This window comes from Equus caballus, chromosome 16, assembly GCF_041296265.1.
Source record: "Equus caballus isolate H_3958 breed thoroughbred chromosome 16, TB-T2T, whole genome shotgun sequence".
Taxonomy (NCBI): Eukaryota; Metazoa; Chordata; class Mammalia; order Perissodactyla; family Equidae; genus Equus; species Equus caballus.
Genome location: NC_091699.1, coordinates 37,134,569 through 37,158,362, shown reverse-complemented (window position 1 = coordinate 37,158,362; position 23,794 = coordinate 37,134,569). Strand labels below are relative to the sequence as shown.

At 40.7% G+C, this 23,794-nt stretch overlaps 1 protein-coding gene and 1 long non-coding RNA gene across 2 annotated transcripts in view; one reads left to right on the top strand and one right to left on the bottom strand.

The window, feature by feature from the left end:
• Window positions 1-23,794, top strand: part of SYNPR (synaptoporin) — a 294,799-nt gene that overhangs the window by 66,116 nt on the left and 204,889 nt on the right. The window lies entirely within an intron of this gene.
• LOC138918119 (uncharacterized) lies at window positions 1,192-23,258 on the bottom strand. The gene is made up of 3 exons (XR_011427114.1): window positions 23,109-23,258; window positions 3,086-3,153; window positions 1,192-1,678 (listed from the first exon to the last, which is right to left on the bottom strand). It is a non-coding gene; the product is annotated as an uncharacterized lncRNA (long non-coding RNA).

The window sequence follows — 23,794 nt, the reverse complement described above, 5'->3', positions numbered from 1 at the left end:
TATGAAGCCTGTTTGTCCTCTGCCTGGATTCCACACCCATCCGTTTTCTTTTGTAAGCACGCTATTGCTGAATCTGCTCTTTTTCTGTTGGCTTGGGAACTAAAGGACCTTCTGCCTCATTTTGAGCAGGAGGTGGCAGAAGCATAGAAGATTCAGGTGTACCTGTCTTGGGTACCAAATGGTGTTTTGACTTCATTTTGATATTTGTCTTTTAGTTTCATTTTGCTGCCTTTTCTTGTCTTTCTCATAAAGGTAAAATTAGAATAATCCATCGAGTTTGCCCAATTATATTTAAGCAAATCAAAGCTTAAATATAAGCCGTTCTTAGTACGTTGGCCTTATATTTCTCAAATGCAGGTCTTTTGCTGTCACTTCATACTGAAACTGATAAGAAAAGCTAATCATATCATGACTTTAAGTTTTAGTATCTCCTCTACAGCATTTTAGGAAAGGGATCTTAATTATAAGAAGACACTTTCCACATTTACAATTATACTTTGTATTTCCAAATATTAAGGGGAAAGGGAAATATGTAAGTTAATCCCCTCCTACACACACACACTCACACTCACAATTATTAACTTCTGAGTGGAGAGGGATATTTTTCCCCACAACAAGCACCTGTGTCATCCTTGCTTCTCACACTTGCTGGATCCACTACAAGCTCTGTGCTGGGGATGGGAGACAGGGAATACGGGAGCCCTGTCTTGTTCGTATTTTTCAGTAAATTAGGATTTCAGAGTATGTCATGATGGAGGGAGAAAGAATATCCATATTGATAAAGCCGTGTGTGTGTGTGTGTGTGTGTGTGTGTTGGAGTGAAGAGGAGAGAGATGTTGTACCATTATGCAGATCACCCCAAAAGGATGAAATCAAATGCCTGCAGGGGCCAGAAAGTGACGTGAAGGCAGGAAGCAGGCTGACTGATAGAAAATCATCAGTGTGCTAAATGGAAATGACACTTGCACTTGGTACTGACATCACAATCAGGAGTATGACTGTGTGTGCTTAAGAGACAGACAGACGGGCTGTGGCAAATTGGAGAAACTTTGCCCCTCCTCACCGATAGTTTAACCAGCAATGTTTGGGCCAAGCCGTGTCTGAATCTGCCCCAGTGCCTGGAGTCATTGCTTCTCCTCTCGTGAAGGAGCCAGCTGCTCTGTAGTCACTTCTTAATCCCTCCTTGTCTTACCAGTGAGGAATTTGACCCCTACTGGGGTTACCTGAGGTCATATCCTCATTCTCTTGACTGTGTGCCCCTTCTGAGATACTTTGTTTCCTTCTTGCGTATTTCTGCCTCTACTTATCCTATTTCTTTTTCAGATTGTCCTTAAGTGACCAGTTATCCCTGATCTTTGTTGGTCTTACGGGAAGAAATGTGTTCAGTGTCTCAGAGGCCAGAATTCTGAATGATCCTCCCAATTGGTCTTGGTGAATTTAACCCTGAGAACAGATAAGCACCATAAGTACTGCTCATTTATTTGTTGCGAGTCTTGCTCTTTTCATCTGCTTCCTTCATCTGGTTTCAGGGCTAACAAGACGCTCCGTGCCTAATGCGTTTGACAGTTTGAGTTCAAGCTGCAATATTGCATACTTCCAGTAGAGGGCGCATGTGCTTTTCAAATCAAGCGTGAGTGCTTTGTCGGGGCGGATCATGGCAGCCGGCTTTCTTCTAATGCTGGAAGAAACAAGAATTCTTGGTTATTTGTTGCTTTAAGGAAATTTAGGCCAAGTTTTCCTCAGCTGAGAGAATTTAAAGTAGAAACAGTGGCTTTTTTTTTAAGCTTTCAGGCAACAGAGATCAAATTTGGGGTGCAGCGGGAGATACAGTGAGGAATGTTATCTGAGATGATCAATTTCTAAAGGTAAAAGGATCAGTTGACTTTATTAATCCAAGCCTATTTTTAGAGTAATATTATATGTAGGATAGTGTTCAAAGATGATCTAATATTCATGGATTCCATTTATTCAACCGTATTTACTAAGAACTTGCAGTGATAAGTAAAGTTCTAGGCGCTGGGGAGACTGCAGAGACAAGAGAAAGCTCATCCCTGTGGTCATGGAATTTACTTTCTAAGGAGAGGAGAGGTAAAAACAAGGAACCAAATGAATGGTGACCAACTCAGATAGTGCTGACTGCTAAGATGCTATGATAGTATGAGTGTTGACAGGCCATGTGGGACAGGTAATGTGAAACGTGCCCTCTGAGGAGGTGGCGTTGGAGCTGACTTGGAAGAAAGGAAAGAGCCAGACGTGTGAAGACTTGAGGGAGGGAATTCCAGACTGAGGGGACAGCAAGTATGAAGGTCCTGGGGTGGAAATGACAGAAAGAATGTCACTGAAGCTGGAGTGGGGTGAGCTGAGAGGAAAGTGGAATGAAATATGCTGAAAGAGGTGACGAGAAGCCATCATTAAGACTCGTAGGCTTTGGTAAAGAGCTGCTGTTTTGTCTCAAAAAACTGTAGAATTTTAATGTGGGGAGGGACCTTGGAAATCATCCTGTCCAGTTGTTCTCAAAGCGTCGAAAACAATCTCCTGAGGAGTTTGTCAAATTGGCAGATTCTGCTGGAAATTTGGATTGAGAGGTCTAAGGTGAGGCCTATGGATCCACATCTTCAAGTTCTGTGGTTCAGAGATACAAGTAGTCCATGGACCACATTTTGAGAAAATACTGATTTATCAGTTAGGGTTTCATGGTTGCAAGCAACAGAATTCAACTCCAGCAAACTGAAGTAAACAGAAAATTTATGGAAAGGCAGCTGGAGAGTTGATGGAACAAAGGGAAAGTTGATTAACAAGACCCAAAGATGCTCCAGGCATCTAGATTTGCAGAAACATTGGGAATCTTTTCAAGGCACGACAGTCTAGAGATCAACTCCAACCCAGGTTCTCTGCCTCCTGGTGTAGACTATTTACTCGTTCGTTTCCACATAGTTATTAGGTGTCTACCAAGTATGGGGCAGTGTGCTAGGCACTGTGGTACAGTGATGAACAAGAGGGACCTGATTCATTGTGCCTTTTTAAACCATACCTTCCAATCTCCACATTCATTTGTTTATTAAGCAAACATTCGTTAGGCACCTACCGTATACAAGGTGCTGTGGGTGAAATAGAAATCCACAAACTAGGCTCCATCTTCAGGAAATGTATAATCTGATAAGAAAGGCAGAAATAGAATGTCATGGGAATTCAGAGGAGTAAGAAGTTGCTGTCAACTCACAGGAGTTGAGCTGTCTTCCTGGAAATGAGATGGATCATCCTTATTCATCCTCCTTGACAGTGAGGGAAACTTAGTGAGGCCGCCTAGAATTAGGAATGCCATGGGCTACCTGCTAAAATGGAACCTCTGGCTTTGGCCTTGAACCTCCTGTATCTTAAGCTGCACATTCTGGGCTTATTTGACATTCATGATGGATTATAAAGTCTTTGCCCGTGCAGCTCTGGAGTGGAGATTTGGGAATTTGCCAGTAGTTGGGTCACGATGTGGGCAGATCAGTTGGATGATTCAGGCCCTCTGCAGTCACACTCCTCCCTGACTCACTGATGCCTCCAGTCCTCCTCATCTAGGCTCCACTTTAAGCAAACCATCCTTTCTGCTTATAAAACAAGTTTGATATCACTCTGAGCTGTTAACACCTCCTGCTAGGTGATTGAGGCAGGATGCTTAATGCCAGGGGTGGTGATGCGATAGGATCCATGAACAGGCATTTTTCAGCGTGAAGATATCTAATTTTTCGTGTGAATTTTAACACACAAAAACATAATCCTGCAGATCCTCATTTTTCGTTTATTTGCTCTTTATACTTTGTGTTACATTTAGAAAGACCCACTAACACTTTAAGTTTGAAGGATTTGGCTTTCTTATGAGGCTGTATGTATGAAAGATAAGAACACAGATTCTAAAATCAGACTGCCTGGGTTCTAATCTCAGCTCTGACGCTTATTAGCTGCAAGAACTTAGGCAAGTTGCTGAACCTGTCTATGCTTCAGTTTCCTCATCTGTAAAATGAGCGCTAATAATGATAATCATCTTAGAGAGTTCATCAGTTAGTAGTTGCCACAAAAATGCTACATAGCAATCTACCCTAAAACTCAGAGGTTTAAAACAATGATCATTTGCTACTGCTTGCATAAGTAAGAGTCAGTCGGAGGTTGGTAGATCAAGCTGACCTTGGCTAGGCTGGTTCTGTTCCACACTGCAGGTTAGGGTTTGCTCCACGTGTCCCTCATCCACCTTGGACCGGCAGACTAGCAGATGATGCTCTTCTCATGGTGATGGCAAAGGCATAAGAAGGGCAAGTGGAAGCACCTGTGGCCTATTAAGACCTAGGCTTGGAATTGGCACGCCATTATTTCTGCCTTGTCTTGCTGACCAAAGCAAGTCACATGGCCAAACCCAAAATCAAAGGGCAGAGAAATATACCCTGCCCGTCAGTGAGAGGAACTGCAAAGTCACGTGGCAACAGGGAGGAGTAAAGAATAGAGCCAGATAACTCGTGACACACCTCGGGTTATTATGAGACGTGCACATATTAATGTATGTTAAGTGCCTGGAAAGATGCCTGGCACATAATAAATACTTTCAATAATTGCTTTTACCATTATTCTTTTACAAGTGTCTTCTCTGTCTATAAAATATTGCAGGAATGATCATTAGCATCTTGAAACAGAATGGAGCCTGCTTTATAAGTTATTGACATGCATGTTTATAATAACCACTATCAATATTTGTTGAGTGCTTTCATATCCGTTATCTAGTTTGACCTTAACAGCAAAGCTAGGGAGTGGGTATGACTTTGCCTTTTGCAGGTAGGGAAGGAGAAGCTCTCAAGTGCAGAGTAACTTACCCAAAATCACAGGACAGTAGATCCTAAGATCTCACCTAAGTTTTGCCTGACTTCAAAGCCTGCCAGAGCAAGACCATTGCCTGCTGCATGCTGTAGGCCTCTACCTCCCAGACAGTTCAGATTTCTAGAACTAGGATAACTGCCATTGGTAATGGCTTCCGCACTGATTATCCCACATCCTCGCTGGCCCCACTTCCCAATCCATTCTACACTCATCAGCCAGGGTGATTCTTGGAAAATACAATTTTGAACACACTACTCACCTACATAAAATCCAGAATAAACTACAACTACTTTCAGAAATCTTAAGGTCCTCAACATATCCTCCAAGACCCTGATGGTCCACCCCTGCTTCCCTTTTCATCCTCCATCTCCTCCCATTCTCACTCACCTCGCAGTGCTCTGGCCTCCTCAGCCCTTGCTCACTTCCCTTCCCTGGCACGAGACCTTTGCAGATGTTCTTTCCCATGCCTGGACCTGTCCATCCCTCTTCCCCAGCTCTCTACCTAGTTAACTTCAACTCAGCCACCATGTCTAAACTGGAAGACCACTTCTTCAGGAAGGGCTTCCCTGACCTCCCCGGAGGTCAGCTCCTCCTTGCATGCATTCTCTTAGGGCTGTCCACCCATCCTAACAGCACTGCCAAAGCTGTGACCCTATGTTGGTAATTGATGATTCTGAGTAGCTGGAAAACTCCCATCTCTGGTTCAAGGTCTTTGGTACAGGTGTGACTTACCTCTTCTGCCTGTGATCTCTGCCCACCACCCAGCCTTGGGACCCCAAACTCTCTCCTGCTCATCCGTGGTCTCAGCTCGAGCTCATCTCCTCGGTGATGTTAGTCCTATGATGCCTCGTCCTTCTCCTCTGTAACACTTTACGCAGTTATAACTTTTTTGTTCAATATCTGCCTTTTGTGGAAGTCTGTAAACTCCGTGAACTCAGTAATGACTGTTGTGTTCATTGTATTGCTAGCAGCTAGCACAGGACCTGGTGAGGAAACTTGGTTAGAACTTGTTTAACCAGGTGACACAGGAATCTCAAGCCATCAATTGTGTGTTAACCATCCTGGTCTCTTTGGCTAACTTCTATGGTGTTCTTTGCAGCGTTGTTCAAGGAATACCATGATAACATGACATTTATTAAACACTTTGTGTTAGACACTATGCTAAATGCTTTACAAACATTGTCTCATTTAATGCTTAGAATAACATTATTAGGGTTTTATTGTCATTATCTCTATTGCAGATGGAATAAAGCTGAGACAGACACGTTAAACAATTGGTTCAAGATCAATAGGCAGTGGTGGCTTCGCTGAATCCCCAAGACTGGGTCAGTGCCCTTCTTGGTTCACTCTGTTCCCAAAGGACTCATTGCATTTGTCCTTGTCATTATTGCTGCTCTGCTCATGAGACTGTGAGAGCCAAACGGTCTCACTCACCTTTCTAGTCCCTGTGTCTATTTCCTGGCACGTATTAGGTACTCAACTAATGCTTTTTGAATATGAAATATATTTATCCTGATGCAAACCCATGAACAGCTTTAGAAATGGAAAAAGAAGGATTTTCCTAATAAATTAAGGCAAATAAAAGAAAGCAACAAAACCAGTTAATGTGAGCAAAGCAGAATTCAAGTGTTATAATGTAGAGGTTAAGTGGGCTGGCTCTAGAACCCAAAAATCTGTGTTCCAATTTTGCCTCTTTCTCTTAGCTGTGTGAATGTTGGCAGGATATTTACCTGCTCTCTGCCTCAGATTCCCCATCTGAAAAATGGGAGTAATACTACTATCTATACCCCCATAGAGTTGTTGTAACATTGAAATGATTTAACATGTGAAAAAAGTATTTGAAACAGTGCTTTTGACATAAAAAATGCTCTACAATAGTAACTATCATTATTACAAGTCTTTGTGACTTGGCCCAAATGCCAAATATCCATGCCCTATTTTCTCATGTCTCTAGAATTAGAGTTGGCATTTCTGGCTTTGGCAGAGTCCAGACCCTGTGTCTAGCTCTGTTCCTGGTTGTGCCTGGTTGAGCCCTCTGCTCTATCCCTGCCCTGGGACTCTTACACCATCTCTCTTCCCTGGTCCCATGGGGAGGTGCTTTCCTACCTGAGACCTAAAGATCCCTCTGTCTTTCTCTCTCCCTTTCTCTCTTTCTCTCTCTTTCTTTCTTTCTTTTTTTCTTCCTTTCTTCCTTTCATTTTTTTTGGTGAGGAAGAATGGCCCTGAGCTAACATCTGTTCCCTATTTTCTTCTTTTTGCTTGAGGAAGATTGTTGCTGAGCTAACATCTGTGCCAATCCTCCTCTATTTTATGTGGGATGCTGGCACAGTATGACTTGATGAGTGATGTGTAGGTCCACACCTGGGATCTGAACCCATGAACCCCAGGCCACCAAAGTGCAGCATGTGAACTTAACCACTATGCTACTAGGCCAGCCCCCGATCTCGCTTTAGATGGCTTCTTACCAACCTCTCTGGAATCTCCATTTGTAACGTGGATCCTGGCATAACTAGTTTCTCTCCAAGCCAGAACGGTAACCCAGGCAGTTTGACATGGAATTGTTGATCATAGGCACTTTACTGTTACTATCTACCTCTCCTTCCCCAAGAGTCTAAAATAAAATTCATATAATACCATTTAATGTTCCTCCATTAACTTTTTATAATACTAAGTACTTTTAAATCCTTCTATTTTTTATTAATAAATTCAAATATTTTTCATGTTTTTATTCAAAATATACACATTAAACTTCTCTTGAGTACCAGGCACTGTGTTGGGCTCTGGGAGCACTTGAGTGAGCAAGAGAAGCACCTCTCTCCTTCTAGGTAATAACCTAATGAGAGCCTGGCCTTAAATAAAGAATCCACAGGACCTTATTTTTTATTTCATGTAGATAAATCTTATCAGATTCTCCAAACTAGAGGGTGTACCCTCAGCCTCTGAGAATTTCAATGTGCGTGAAATTTCTACACCTGGCCATAGAATAATAACTTTCCCTCTCCTTGTCAACCCAACCGCTCTACTGCTGGGAGAACTCAAGCCAGAGTTGGGTTGTTTGCACACTGCAACAGAGACTCAGTGTCAGATCACAGTGTGCTACTGAAGAAGCAAAAGCAAACTCCCCGTAGCTCCGAGATGCCTCTTGAAATTTCAGGTTGGCGACTGCTGGCTCTCTCAGAGAGATGCCCTTTGCTTTTTGAAGCTGTGCCTCTCCGACCTCTCCTTACCACTGTGAAGTCACTTTGAACAGCCCCCAGGGCCCCAGGCCTTTGAAGACTTCTTGCTAAGGAGACCATGCAGGCAGCTGCTGCACAATGTTCTGACTTTAGAGAGGCGGTATCTTACGAACACCCCTGGCTTCAAGTCCCAGCTCTGCCCCTTATTATCTCTGTGATTTCAGTCAAGTTTCTTAACCTTTCTGAACTTCTGTCTCCATATTTGTAGAATGGGGATAACAATAATAATAACATGTATAGTAAGTTACACAAGCAATAGAAACTTACTTTGGGACACAAAATGTAGAATTTATTTGGAGATTATGAGGTAACTTGTAGATTTAGTGAAAATATAAAGAAGCAGATTCAGAAAGAATCAGAATCAAGTCACCCTGGGGGATTTATGAGTTAGGAATTAATAGCCAGTCTCATCAGATTCTCAAATGTACATCCCAGCCCCTCCCCGCTCCTGAAATCCAGATTCGTATATCCAACCACCAGGAGACATCTCCAACTGGAAGTAGCATAGACATCTCAAGATTAATATTTACAAAATAAAACTTAATTATCCTTCCAAATCCTGCCAGTTCCTATTTTTGTAAATGTACCCCCTTTCACTCAGTTACTGTAGCCAAAAATCTTGTAGCCGTCTTTGCCATCTTTTACTCACACCTCACATCCAGTCATCAGCAAATTCTTTCAGTTGTGCCTCCAGCCTATATCCTGATTCTGACCACTTCTCACCTCCCACATGTCACCCACAGACCGAGAAGCCCTCTTGTCTTAACTGGACCATTGCACTGACCTCTTTTCTCTTCTAACTTCACTTCTTGCCTCTATCTCACGTCTGTTCTACACACAGTAGTCAGATTAATTGTTTTACAAACAAAATCAAGACATCTCAATCCCCCTTGAACTCTTCTAACTTTACATTACATTAAAAATAAAACCCATTGTCTTGATTTTGACCTACAAGACTCAACGTTATCCAGACGCTGGCTACGTCTCCAGACTCACTGTGTAGCATTCTCCCACTGCATAGCACATTAGCCTTCTTGATATTCCTTGAACAGACTACGTTCATCTCTGTCTTGGGGTCTGGGTGCTTGTTATCTCCCCTTGGCCTAGAACTCCATTCTCCTGATGTTCTTCCTCACTCCATTCAAGTGCAGAGCCAGTCGCTTACGAAGCATTACTGACTAGTCTATATAAAATAGCCCCCTACTTCCACTGTGCTTTCTGTATACTATCTGTATCCTATCACATTACATTTTTGTTCATAGCACTTATTGCTGTCCAAGATCATGCATGATATATGAGTGTGTTTGTGTTTATTGCCTATTTACTCACTAGAATGTAAAGCCCATGATGGCAGGAGATACATGTATTTGGTACACTGCTGAAATACCAGGAGGCTTCCTGGCACATAATGGCCAATCGATACATATTGAAATAAATTAATGAATATGTTAGAGTGCCATTACCGTAGTATACAGCTCCAACCGTTTTTCCATTCCATCTCTTGGAGGTTTTCAAATCTCCAGGAGTCTCAGTGACCTATTCTGAGTTGTATGCCCCTCCCTAGATCAGGGGAAGACAAACTTCTGTTACAGTCACATCTGCAAGGCTGTGTGTAATGAAGGGCTTGTGGTTCCCTGAAGGTAAATTGGAGTGGCCTTGCCAGTAGAAGGCAGAGAGCATACCAGACCAAGGCAGCAGGTGTTCGGTTCATGGTACCACCTCATATGGTTATTCTAAGGGTCACCTGAGATACTGTATGTAAACCAAGCCACACGGTACATGTGGATGGTAGCTTTGGTTGTAATTATGGTTATTATGGGGTGCTAATAACTTGAAGCTTTAGCTATGTCTTCCTACATATGTACATATATGATCGGACAAAAATATTGTATACAAACATATTGTTTTGTAAAATAAGAAATTGGTGGCCTTATGGGGCAACTTAAGAAAAATAGCTAATATTATCAAAATATGTTCGACAATTGTTTTGGGGGTAGATGAGATATTATTTATGTTTACTTATATGTAGTTCTTTAATATTGAATATAGGAGGAATTCTTTGCCTATCCCTTTGAATTTGGGTGTAGTTGGCTAGTATGGCCAATAAAGTGTGAGTGAGGGTGATGCATACCTTTCAGACAGAAGCTTATGTGGGCTGATGCACCTTCCCCCTGCTGCCTTGCCCCTGGTGCCATGACCAGAGGTATTTCAGAAGCCACAATCAAACTGTGTCCCTGAGTGAGTGTGGGAAGCAGAGCCCCCCAACACGTAATCAGCATAAAACGTGGGGAGAAATAAACCTTTGTTGTTTTAAAACCAATCAGATTTGGCAGTTGTTCATTACTGCAGTATAACTGAACCTATCCTGAGCCAACAGGGAACTATAATTCTCTTTTGCTCATATTAGCTGAGCAACCACTGAGTGACAGGCACCATATCAGGAAGCAGCTTTCTCGAGATAAATAATGCAGCTATTTCTCTGTTCTAGCTTCATGGAGGGGTTTATTAAAAAGAAAAAAGAAAATTAGGAGCTAACCAAGTTGCCAAGACTGCTGCCAAGCCTGGAAAGTATAAGTGAACAGATAGACTTGCATTTACTTTTAAGGACCTTGTAATCTGGTGGAACCTACACTGAATAATCACACAAAATAGCTCTATAATCATAATTGTGATGAATGGTATAGGTAGAAAGTACTAGATTCTGAGGGGGGCAGCTAACTTAGCTTTGTTAAAGAGGTGGAGTACAAAGAAGGCTTCTATGAGGAGGTGACATTCATGCTCAGATCCAAATAATGAGTAGAGATTTCTCAGCCTCTAATGTAATGATCCTACTTTCTGAAATCTGTTCCTTTCAGTCGCTTGATTCTAAAATTGCTCTATGCCTTCAGCTCTCACTAGACAAGTAGTGAGACGAAATTTTGTGGAGAGCCAGTGATTATGTGAAAGGTTTCTGAGGAAAGCAACTGTCAACACCAACAGAATTATCCAAACAGTCCCCTGAATATGGAAACTGGATAGTAATAAGTATGATACAAGAATTTCTATAATATTCATATGCAATAATTCATATTCAATCTGCATGGTAGCAAATACAACTTTTGGTTTTTATCCATCCAGGGTAGTGTTCTTGTGCCCGCTTAATGAAGCCAGCATCATTCCTCATAGTTATTAATTGTCTTATTGTTATCTGGTGCTGCAATTTTAAAAACCTTCCTTTGCACAACATCTATATTACAGAAGGAAATATCAGCCCTTTGACATTTAGATATTTAACCACTTTATTCTAGGGAATATTTGAGAGAGAATCACAATATGATAATAATGATTCCTCATGTTTAACTACACATTATCTTCTCTAGTGTTAAAACAACATTTTACAGGAGGCAGGGCCAGCAGCATTTATTTCTCTCTTTTGAATGAGAATGCTGGGGCTCTGGAAATTTCTGAGACTTTCCTAAGGTCTACAGCTGGTAGGTGACCAAACAGTGAAACAGACTCAGTTCTCTTGATACTTTAGTTTAGAGACAGATGAAGTGTACTCATGAGCTGGCAGTTGAAATACGTGGGCTTGGGTTGTTCTTATACTTACTCTGTGATCTTAGGCAAGTCACTTAACCTTTCTGAGCTTCATTTTCCTCACCTGTAAGGTAGAGAATGATAGCTAATTCCTCGGGCTATGGTACGGATTAAACAAGATGAGCTGCTCTGCATTCATGTAATCATTTTCTTACTTATTCATTTAGGTATTATTTGAACTCCACTGACTGCCAGCTACTGTCTAGATACTCCGAATACGTTCCTGAATGAGACAGTCTTTGCTTTTATGGAATGCTCAGACTAGCAGGTAACAGTGAAAGTGCTTTAAGGCTCACATAGTAGTATTTCCTTCTGCCCAGACTCTTTTTTACAACTTCCTATATGGACTCGCCCCCTGCACCAATTATGATAACTTTGCATGATAATGAGGAACATTAAGTATTAAAAGGAAATTGATCACCACTATCTATTACTACTATTGCTTCTATTATCCCTGAAGAAGCAGGTTCCCTGAATCAGAAGGATAAGAAAATATTATCAAATAATACTAATAATAATATCAGAGTCACCATCTGCAAAAGCTTTCCCACACTCAGCTCCTGTTCTTTTTTCCACTTTCTCTGTCAAAGAGAGTGACCATTAGTCTAGAAATGTAAAACACACCACTGCTAAGGATATTGAAGCTACATAAAGGTGAAGTGGCGGAAATCTAGACTAGTCATTTGTCCTGTTCTGGGTGAATTGCACTTTGTGCAAGATATTAAGAGAGCTTCTTGGCTTGCTTGGATATTGGTGATTTTTTTTTAAAAAAAGGGAGGAGGGGGCAGATAAGTAGATAATACAACTTATAGATTCAGGAGCTTAAGGTCAATCTAGTACCAAATTCTAGGACAGATTAATAGATGGCTTATGAGCACTTAGAGGAGGAAGAAGCCACACTAGAAGTATCAACTTCACTGCCTCTTTTAAAAAAATCGGGTTAGATCAGAAAAACATTTTGAACAGATATATCTAGATGTAAGTATGGTATTTGGGAAAGTCACTCAAGAAATTCCTATTGTCAGCTTGGATAAAAGTAATTTAGAAGAGGATAGAGTCAGTGAATTCTTAATTGGATGAACTATCAAGCATAAATTGTGAACTAAAATAAACCAGTCAGATGGTCTCTGTCCTTGGTGCTGATGCATTCACTGCTGCATATGACTTGTATTAACGCCTCAGGAGTGGTTCCTAAACATGCAGATCACCTGGGGCTCATGGGAAAAATAGAGCTGCTTGGATCTTCTCTTGGAGATTATGATTCAGTAGGCCTGAGATGGAACCTAAGATACTCTACTTTAAAGAAGTTAAAAGGAGGAAAATGAATATGTTAGGTGGCTGAATTATGATCTCAAGTGACCTGAAAACATTGAAACAAGGGCAAAGTTTAATGAAATGACATTTTAAAAAATAGAGATAAATGAAAAGGCTTACTTTGGAGGGTCTTAAAATCATCTGCACAAGTACATGAAGGAGGACTGATAGCTTAAGATCAGTACTTACAGAAAATATTTAGAAGTTAGCTGATTGCAAAGTATATATGTGCCAGCAGAGGGCTGTGGCTTCCAACACAGCTAATGTGAGCTGAAGCACAGGATATTGGCAAAGGGGTGATAGTCAGACTGTATAATTTATAATTCACCTTGCAGATTCTAGCAAATGACACCATTTCTTTTTCTTTCTTTCTTTCTTTCTGCTGAGGAAGATTTGCCCTGAGCTAACATCTGTTGCCAATCTTCCTGTGTTTTTGCTTTGAGGAAGATTTGCCCTGAGCTAACATCTGTACCAATCTGCCTCTATTTTATATGTGGGTCACTGTGGCAGCATGGCTGACAAGTGGTGTAGGTCCATGCCTGGGATGCAAACCTGTGAACCTGGGCTGCCAAAGCAGAGCACACCGAACTTAACCACTAAGCCATGGGGCTGATGCCACCATATCTTTGAAGGTTATGTTCAATAACCAGAATGTCATAGAAAAATAGAATTTAGAACTTAGAATGATCTACAACCATCTAGTCCAGAGACATCAAACAGGGTTCCAAGGATCCCATGGTTCCACAGTGAGTCCTCGTTATTGGGAGTGGGAGGAGCTTGTGTGGGGGAGGGAGGAGGTGAAGCTCAGCTCTCCCACCCTAAAGGAAGCTTCAACCGGAGCAGCTCTGCTGTTATCTCTTTCACACTTTAGGTGTCCAGATACAGGTTCATATGGAAAATTTAATTTTAAATTTTGTTGATTTGGGGAAATAAAGCTTAAGAATTACTGAAAAGAATGCCAGGATTACAAATTGCTGTCAAAAATATCATCAGGCTGTATTTCCTCAAAAAGATGCTGAAAGAGGAAAGAAACATATTCAATGCTTTTTTTATTAATTTGAGAAAAAACTGTTATCTAGGACAAAAAAGGCCCGTATTTATTCAAAGGATATATACATACACACATATATATAAAATTAGATACATATAAATAATTGGATATATATAAAATTATATGTATAATTGGTTAGACACAAACATTCTTTTATTACATTTTCTCTTGTTGGGAAGCAATGCAAACATTCCACTTCAGTGTGATGAGTTTATTAATAGGGAGACGCCTCATATTCTGATTGTTTCTCACATAAATGTGGTGAGCAAATGATCTGTGGGAAGCTTTTGATGTTTTTATTCCCTGATTTCCTTTGTTGCAGGCATAGCTCTTTGCTGTTTTAAATGGCATTGAATGTTGTCTGTATAACTCATAAATATTTGCATTTAGTAATTATATCAATAAAAGATGTGGAAGGCAGAATTATTCTGAATCCGTTTTATTTTCTGCAAAAGAGGCAGAATCCTAATTAGCTTTACTTCTGGCTCTCATTAACCCATATATAATCTCTGATTATGTATTGAATTCAAGTAGAATTTAAATCTTTTAAAGACTTTCTTGGGATAAAATTGAGTGGATTTTTTTCCCTATTGGTTTCTTTTTCTGCTAAAATGCTAATTTTATCTGGGGGTGGGATGAGAAGAGGAATACTTATGGTCTTAGATAAATTTAGACCATCTTTATCACTACAATTATAAGGCCAGAAGAGGGTAACTGCACTATGCTATGAAAGAAAAAAGGCCACGTATTATATAAACCAAAGAAGAAAGGCTACTCTCAGAAACTTTCTAGGTGACGTTATCAAGGAAAGAGCATGCATCTTTGTAGATAATAGTGTTACTGGTAATTCATTCATTGTCATTCACTGAGCAAGGGTTTACTGTGTTTTCTATATACTGTTTGCTTCTATTAGGAAAACAGGGTAAATATAAGACACAGTTCATTCTTGCTGGCAGCTCATCTATCTAGGTTAGGAAATAGGAGATGATGCACTTGTAACACACTTAGTTTTACAGTGTCTGTCCAGGAGTTACAATGAGTGATGCAGAGGAAGAGCCATAGGACCATTAGCGAGAGCTTACTCTGTGCCAGCACTGCAATTTGCATATATTATCACATTCACTCCTTACAACACCCCATTTTGAAAATAAAAAACACCCAAGCCACAGAGTGGTAACGAATCTTGCCCCAACGTCACACAGCTAGTATACAGAGTGAGGATTAAATGAGCTACTGAAAAGTAAGCAATAGTCACAGTGCCTCGCATATGAAGTGCTTTGTAAGCATTAGCTCGTAGACCAGGTGGTGGCAGCAGCAGCAGTAACTGTGTACCAATGTCCTTCATAACAACCCTATTAGCTAGTTCGCAATTTAATCCTAATATTTCACTTGAGAAACAGGCCCAGGGAGGATAAATAACTTGTTTGGGGACACCAGGTATTGCAGTGGCAAAGCAGGAATTCAAATCCATACTTCTCTTCCAGCCTTCCCAGCTCTGGAGTTTGGATTTTATTTTTCAGAGGGCCAGTATACTCACGGAAAAATTTCTGCAGGGAGTGACAAGGACAACACTGGTAGTTAAAGGCTAGCATTGTAGAGATATTCTGGAGAGGCTGAGTGGTGAAGATTGAGTAAGGTGGAGACTAGAGGCATAGGATCAGTTTGGAGGCATCACGTCAATCCAAGTGTGATAAAATTGATGTAATAAGAAACAAGATGTTGGTTTTGACAGCAAGGAATTGTGAAAAAGAAGAGATGGGCCTGAGTGATGGTTAGAAGGAAGGATTTCTGGAAATTAGTGACAGGCTACAGGGCATGAGCGAGAGAGTTCATCTGGACCAAGAGCAGTTGCAAGGCTAAGGACTGCGTCTGTTTCATCCGCCTGGTGTCTGCATTGCTTAGCACAGGGTGTGCCTCCTAGCAGGGGCTCTGTAAAGACTGGTATAACATTTTAATGGATGAGCAGAGGTAATGCCAGGCTCCGAGCCTGAGTGTCCTGCACTGAGGCAAAGACAGTGCAGGGAAAGGAGCCAGTTTAAGGGAAAGAGGAATGTGATTTTGCATATGCTGAATTTGATGCAAAAAAACTGCGGATGAAGAGCCTAGAGTTGAATGTAAGACTCAAGTTCTGAGGCAGTTCAGGTCTGGAGATGTCACTTCAGGGCCACCTGTGTAGGAGGTGATGGTTGAATCAGTTAAAAGGGCAGAGTTTTCTTAAGGAAAGTGAGAACAGAGCAGACCAGAAGAGTGAGCCTGGACCTCAGAGACAGGAACTAAAACAGAAGGGAGTACCAAGATGGGGTAACAGGATGGAGCCCTTTGGAGTGTAAAGTCATGATCCCCAAGGAAGCAAGGCATTTATTAAAGAAGGTGGCAGTAACAGTGTGCAGTGCTGCCTGCTGAAGCAGGGGAAGTAGAATGGAGAAATGATCCTTGAATTTGGCCAAAGGAGTTTATTGATAGCTTTGGGAAGGGATGTTTTATTTATATGGTGTTGCTTCAACTCAACTTGCAAAGACTTGATGCAGTGATTGTGGTGAGAAAATGAAGACCACTTGTTGATAAATGTTCAAACTAGACTCGAGCCAGGGGGTTTCTTAGAGTTGAGAAGGAAGTCTTATATGAAGAGGCTGTTATTTTCAAGATTAGAAGAAACAAATCATCCATGTTTATGGTCTGTGTTATAGCCTGAATTGTGACCCCCCCCCCAAATTCACATGTTGATGTCTTAACCCCCAGTAACCCAGAATGTAACCATATTTGGAAGTAAGGTCTTTAAAGAGGTGATTAAATTAAGATGAATTGTTAGGATGAGTACCAAATCCAGTATGAGTGGTGTCCTTATAAGAAGAGAAAGAGACACCAAGGATGCATGTGCACAGAAGGTGACCGTGTGAAGAAGCAGCAAGAGGACGGTCAATTGCAAGCCAAGGAGAGAGGCTGAAGGAGAACCCAAACCTGCCAACGTCTTGATCTTGGACTTCCAACCTCCAGAACTGTGAGAAAATAAATTTCTGGTGTTTGAACTCCCCGGTCTGTGGTATTTTGTTACAACAGCCAAAGCTGACTAAGGCAGTCTGCAAGGTGGGGTAAGTGTGGAAAGAGGGATAGCCTGTATCGGGGGAATAAACCATAAAGAATACATGGATATGCATAGACAATATAAAGTCAGTTGAGAAATTAAAATAATGAAGTGCTTATTGCAAAATAACCTAACCTATGGAGATTTCCTGATCTTTTACTTTTCTTACAACATTTCACTATTTTTTTCCACTTTCTAAACCAATCCAATCCTTTGAAATTTGGAACTTCGTGTTCAAGCTCCCTAAGGTCTAATCTCTTTTTCCACGGTGCTGCCTTGTTGTAGTTATTTAACAAACCACTACCTACTGGTGTGAAGGTGAAGGAGAGAAAGGGTGTTACTCTCAGGGTCTTCCATGTCATTTTTTAAATTTGATTGTACTTGGGATATTCATCAATCATCTAATACTATATTTTACTTATTGTTTTAAAGTATTTTTAGATTCCCTTCTTGTTTCTTTATCACTGTGTGGAATTCTGAGCTTGATTTGGGCTGGCAAACACTAAGAAGACTTTCCTTCCTCACCTGTGGCATCTCAGAAACTCAGAGCTTCTCAAGTCCTTTTCTTGTCCTGTGACCATTTTGTAAAGAGGGTCGTGGATAATCCCCTTCAAGTTAGCTCATTTGAATCTTGCTATCTAAAGCAGAGAATAAAATTAAAAAGCAATTTGTGTGGCTCTGTCTTATGAATGTGGATTATTCACATGTTTTCTGATTTTTGAAATTTAAATAATCACGTGGCTAAATAGATGGAAGAGACTGTAAATGAGTGATACATTTGTAGATGTCCACAGGAAGTAGATGTGTTAATCCCCCTTTATCCTCTGAGTTCTTTGCCCTATGGAAGAAATTTTCCTCAAATCTAGCCCAAGATGAGAACCATGATATTTTAAAATACTTGGCAAGATTTCATTTAGAAAACCAGGCCCTTGATAGTGTTCTGAAAGGATTGACTCTGCCTCTATCTGGAATTTCTTTAATCCTTTGATCGTCCTTTGGGTGAGTTTTTAAAAAACATATTGACAAACTGTCTAGTGTGCCAATAAGGAATCTATTGGATACTTTCTTTTAATAGAACTTCGTAATCTCTCTTCTGTAGAGTTCTGAAAACAGAATTTGTGGTCATCCAAAAAATTATACTGGAACTTAACTGTGGCCATTTCACACTGTAAGATTTGAAGTGTGGCCTTTTGTATATGATTTATGGACACAGCTGGAAGTTTCTAGGCGAGAGGCAAAACTTGAGGATGGATCTCTTAGCATTTTGGGGGCTTCAAAATAAGTATATCTTCTACTCTCCGGCAATTTAGAGACTGTTTGGCTATTATTCAGGCCCATTGGGCGAAGTAAGGAGGAGTTTTATATTCTATACTATCAGATTGAGCTAATGAGGGAGAACTTTGCAAAAATTTAGAGTGTTGAGTTAGCAAAAGATCCATGTATAAACAGAGTGCAGAGAAATCCTCCAAGCCCCATTGTTAAGTTAGAATTTAAATAGTCCCATTTCTAAAAAAAATTTTTTGAGGTAGATTAGCCCTGAGCTAACATCTGCTGCCAATCCTCCTCTTTTTGCTGAAGAAGACTGGCCCTGAGCTAACATCCATGCCCATCTTCCTCTACTTTATATGTGGGACGCCTACCACAGCATGGTGTGCCAAGTAGCACCATATCCGCACCCGGGATCCAAACCGACGAACCCGGGGCCGCCGACGCGGAACGTGCGAACTTAACCGCTGTGCCACCAGGCGGGCCCCTAAACAGTCCCATTTTGATTGTGTGATTAAAGCACTTTTAGACCCTAGGTCTTCAAGCCCTTCAGAGTTTCCAGTTACACTTATATGATATTGGACTATAGTTTGTGAAAATGGAAGAGCCTACCATCAATTTTTGCTGAGGCGTTAAGGTTTATAGTTAAATTCCATTCTACACAGACTCCCTGAAATAACATTTAGTGTCAATTTAATGATTTCATTTATTACTACTTTAAAAAAATATTAGCTAGATGCCAGTGTGTCCAAAATTCCTATCTCTACCTTTTAAACTCTAGACTTAAGTACATAGTGGTCCACCAGACATGTCCACTTGGATGTCTAAAGGCATCCTGAAGTTAACATATCCAAAAAGGAACTCTTGATTTCCACCTTGAATCCTGCTCCTCCACTATTCTTCTCCTGTCAGTAAATAGCACCACCAACCACCCAACTGAACAAGCCCAAAGTCTAGGGGTCAACCTTGATTTTTCTCCTTTTATATCCCTCCCCTTCAAATTCATCAGCAAGTGCTGTCAACAGCACTTTTTGGACATATCTCAAATCCATCTCCATCTTCTCTCCATCTTCACTACTCCTACCCTAGTCCAAAACATCACCACCTTTCAAGAGGGCTCCTGCAATAGTCTTCTGACTTGAACCTTTTGCTGGACTTTCCCCTCTAAAATCCAATCCATTTTCCATACAGCTGCAAGAACGATCTTGTTACAGTTTTAATCAGTTTGCATCACTCCCTGTGAAACCTCTAATGGCTTCTCCTTACACTTAGGATAAAAACAAACTATCATGGCCTACAGAGTCCTACGTGATATGACCATTTTCCCATCTCTACCTCATTATAGACCTCTCTCTACCTTAGTCACTATTCTCCTGCCACCCTGAGGTGCTTTCTGTTTCTGTCAGGGGGCAAAACTTCCCACACCAGTGCCTTTGCATTTGCTGAACTCTGAGCCGAAAACAATGCCCTGCCTGCCACCTCTTTCTCCCCCAGATGTTCACGTGATTGGGTCTTTCTCCTCATTCAGGCTTTAGCTCAGAGTGACCTTTCTTCATCATCTCATCTAAAGTAGCTACATACCTCACCTTCTCTTTCTATCACTTCCCTTTTGTTTCATTCATACAGCCATTTATTGTCTGAAATTATTTCTTTACTTTTTATCGACTCTCTCCTCCACTATAAAGCTTTACACTTTGATAGAAAAATGTTTTCTATCAAAATATCTCAACAGGGCGCGGCCTTTTAGTGGAGCTTTACAAAAATGAGGACCATACTTGTCTTATTCGCTATTATTTTCTTAGCACATAAAACAGCTCCTGGCAAATAATAAATGCTTAAATGAGGAGTCATGTCAGTATTGTATTCTCATTATAGTATATTTTTCACAAACTCATGCCATTGACTAATTTCCCTCCTGTCATTCTTTCTTTCTTTTTTTTTTTAAAGATTTTATTTTTTTCTTTTTCTCCCCAAAGCCCCCCAGTACATAGTTATATACTCCTCGTGTGGGTCCTTCTAGTTGTGGCATGTGGGATGCCGCCTCAGCGTGGTTTGATGAGCAGTGCCATGTCCGCGCCCAGGATTCGAACTAACGAAACACTGGGCCACCTGCAGCGAAGCGCGCGAACTTAACCACTCGGCCACAGGGCCAGCCCCTGTCATTCTTTCTTGAACATTCCATTTTACCAAGTACAACTGACTTAGCTACATGGTTAAGGTTACGGTTTCATTTTTAAAATTGTCAACAAAAAGGTTAAAAGAAAAACCAAGAGTAAAATATGTTGATAGAATTGATAGATTCTGATGCTGTATAACAGCGATAGCGTTTATGAAATACTTCTGTTAAATGAGTTAAACACTTATTTCACAAAGAGCACATGAAAAATGAATATTCAGTTTTCTTAAAAGCACCAGAAAAATGTTTTCTATCAAACTATCTCAACAGGGCGCGGCCTTTTAGTACTAGGTTTTTAGCCTGTGACTCTCTGGTCTCCTGATGCTGAAACAGATGAAGTTTACAATTCTAGGTTTAAAAGGCGACTTGCTCCTATGTTAGAAGTCACTTTCAGATAACCAAAGAAGTCTTATTTTATAAGGATAATTATCAGGTTTAAGTGAAACTGACAGCCTGGAAAGGGACAATAAAATAGCTTCAGGACAATAGCAAATTTCAGTAAGGTAGTGCCAACATACCACCTTTAATGAAATCACGTTTTTGAGCTAAAGTCTTTGTTTTAGTGTACTATAAAGTCAAAGGGCAAAAATAATTTTTTAAAAGAATCAAACAGCAAGGATGAAGCCAACTGAGTGAGATGCATTTTAGATACTTAAAAAAACTTTGATTCACGAAGACACAATGCTTCAGAAAATCAGAATCTATGTTATTCAACAAAAACATTAATTACATGGTTTTATACTTAGCAGAGCACTGTAGAGTTATACAGAATGTTCTATGTTTTGTGATTTTTTTTTCCGTTACTGCCAAGTTGAATCTTTAATAAAACAAGTATAGTGGAAATTAGAGGAATATAAGAAACTCGGATTGGCAGAATAAATGGGCACAAAATATTAAACAGACCAACTTCACTAATCAATCTCATTAGTATTGGTTCAGAAAGTAAGGAATAAAAAGTTTATGATTCTTTAGAGTTGATCCATGGATCTATATTATGTTACTGTAAGAGCATAAAATCAAATATTTTGTAAAGACAATTTGTACAATATAGTGGAATATTTTCAACAAAAAAATAACTCAATATGTATTTTTGTATATAAATTATAGATATTTAGAATATTAGGATTATAATTGGATGGATGCTTACAGTTTATCTAATACAATATTTCATTATGTGGCTTTAAGTTGTCCAAAGTCATAGCATTAAATCATTCAGTGGAAAATGTATTCACTTTCAAATTCTTTCTCTCTTTAAAACTCTTTATTATTGGGGCTGGCCCCGTGGCCGAGTGGTTAAGTTCGCGTGCTCCGCTGCAGGCGGCCCAGTGTTTCGTTGGTTCGAATCCTGGGTGCGGATATGGCACCGCTCATCAAACCACATTGAGGCAGCGTCCCACATGCCACAACTAGAAGGACCCACAACGAAGAATACACAACTATGTACCGGGGGGGGGGGGGGCTTTGGGGAGAAAAAGGAAAAAAATAAAATCTTTAAAAAAAAAAAAGCAAAACTCTTTATTATTGAACTTTGCAAACACGCACAAAAGGAGGAATAAAAGGATGAACCACCATATACTGATCACCCAGGTTTATGTTTCTTGCTAAATTCGGGAAATATTCAGCCATAATTTTTTCCAATGGCTTTTTTAGCTCTATTGTCTTTCTCCTCTCCTTCAGAGACTTCAATGACATGAATGTTAGATCTTTTGCTATAGCCCCACAAATCCTTGAGGCTCTGTTCAATCTAGCAAGACAGAAAACTTTTGACAATAGCTACTCCGTATAAATCAAACACCACTGAAAACAACTGTGCCCCCTACCTCCACCCCCACCAGCAAAGGTTGAGTGGGAAGCCTTGACTTCCAGATTCCCCAGGATGTCATAAGAAACTCTTAACTACCTGCCTCCCTCCTCTACCTCACCCATCGTGACCGAGAAGGCTGGGTAGGAAGCCCGGACTTTCATGCCTGCTGGCCAGTAATAAAGTCCCGCCCCCCACTACAGAGTCAGAGAAGACCACCTAGGAGCCTGGATTTCCATCCCCACCCAGCAGTATTGAGGTACCTCTCCTGCCGGAGTGGTATCAGAAGAAGCTTAGTAGAGTCGGGACTTTCACCAGTGCCTGGTAGTGATGAGCCCATCCTACTCCATGGTGTCAGTGGAGAGAGCAGTATCAAGGCACCGCTTCTCCTCCAATCCAGGGAGGCATCATCCAAGACCTAAGGGGAAGCTGGATTCCCACTCCTACTCCTGCCAACACTAACAAGTATCCCTTCTTCTCCTTAGGTGTCAGTGGCGGCCCCATGGGGAACCTGGACTTCTACTCCCCAATGGCAGTTATGAGGCAGCATCCTCCATTCCCTGCTAGAGCAGTAGCAGAGGAAGCCAGCAGAAACAGATGGCTTGGGTGTCATGCTATGAGACTGCTCCTTTCCTGGTCCTTTGTCTAGAGAGAATAGGGCTTTTTTTGCCTGCATCCTTTGGTGTTTTCAGGTTGCTGGTCCCTTCGTCTCTGTGTCTGGGATATGGGAGGCAAAAAGAAAACAGGGAACTCACCACCAGGCTGTTTCTTCAGTTCCAAGGTCCTAAGCCAGTCTGCCTTCTTTTTCCCCTTCAGTATTCTTATGTTTGTTTTATGCAGTCATGCATCACTTAACATGGTGATACATTCTGAGAAATGTGTCATTAGGCAATTTTGTTGTTGTGCGAACATCCTAGAGTGTACTTACAGAAACCTAGATGGTATAGCCTACCACACACCAAGGCTATATGGTCTAACCTATTGTTCCCAGGCTACAAACCTGTACAGCATGTTACTGTACAATACGGTTACAGAATACCATAGGCAATTACAACACAACAGTAAGTATTTGTGTATCTAAATGTATCTAAACATAGAAAAGGTACAGTAAAGATATGGTATAAAAGATAAAAAATGGTACACCTGTTTAGAGCACTCACCATGAATGGAGCTTGCGGGACTGGAAGCTGCTCTGGGTGAGTCAGTGAGCGAGTGATGAGTGAATGTGAAGGCTAGGACATTACCGTACGCTACAGTGGACTTAATGAACACTGCACACTTAGACTACGCCAAATTTATTAAAAATATTTTCATTTCTTCAATAATAAGTTAATCTTAGCTTACTGTAACTTTTTTACTTTATAAACATTAATCTTTTTAGTTTTTTGACTCTTTTGCAATAACACAGCTTAAAACACAAACACCGTACAGCTGTACAGAA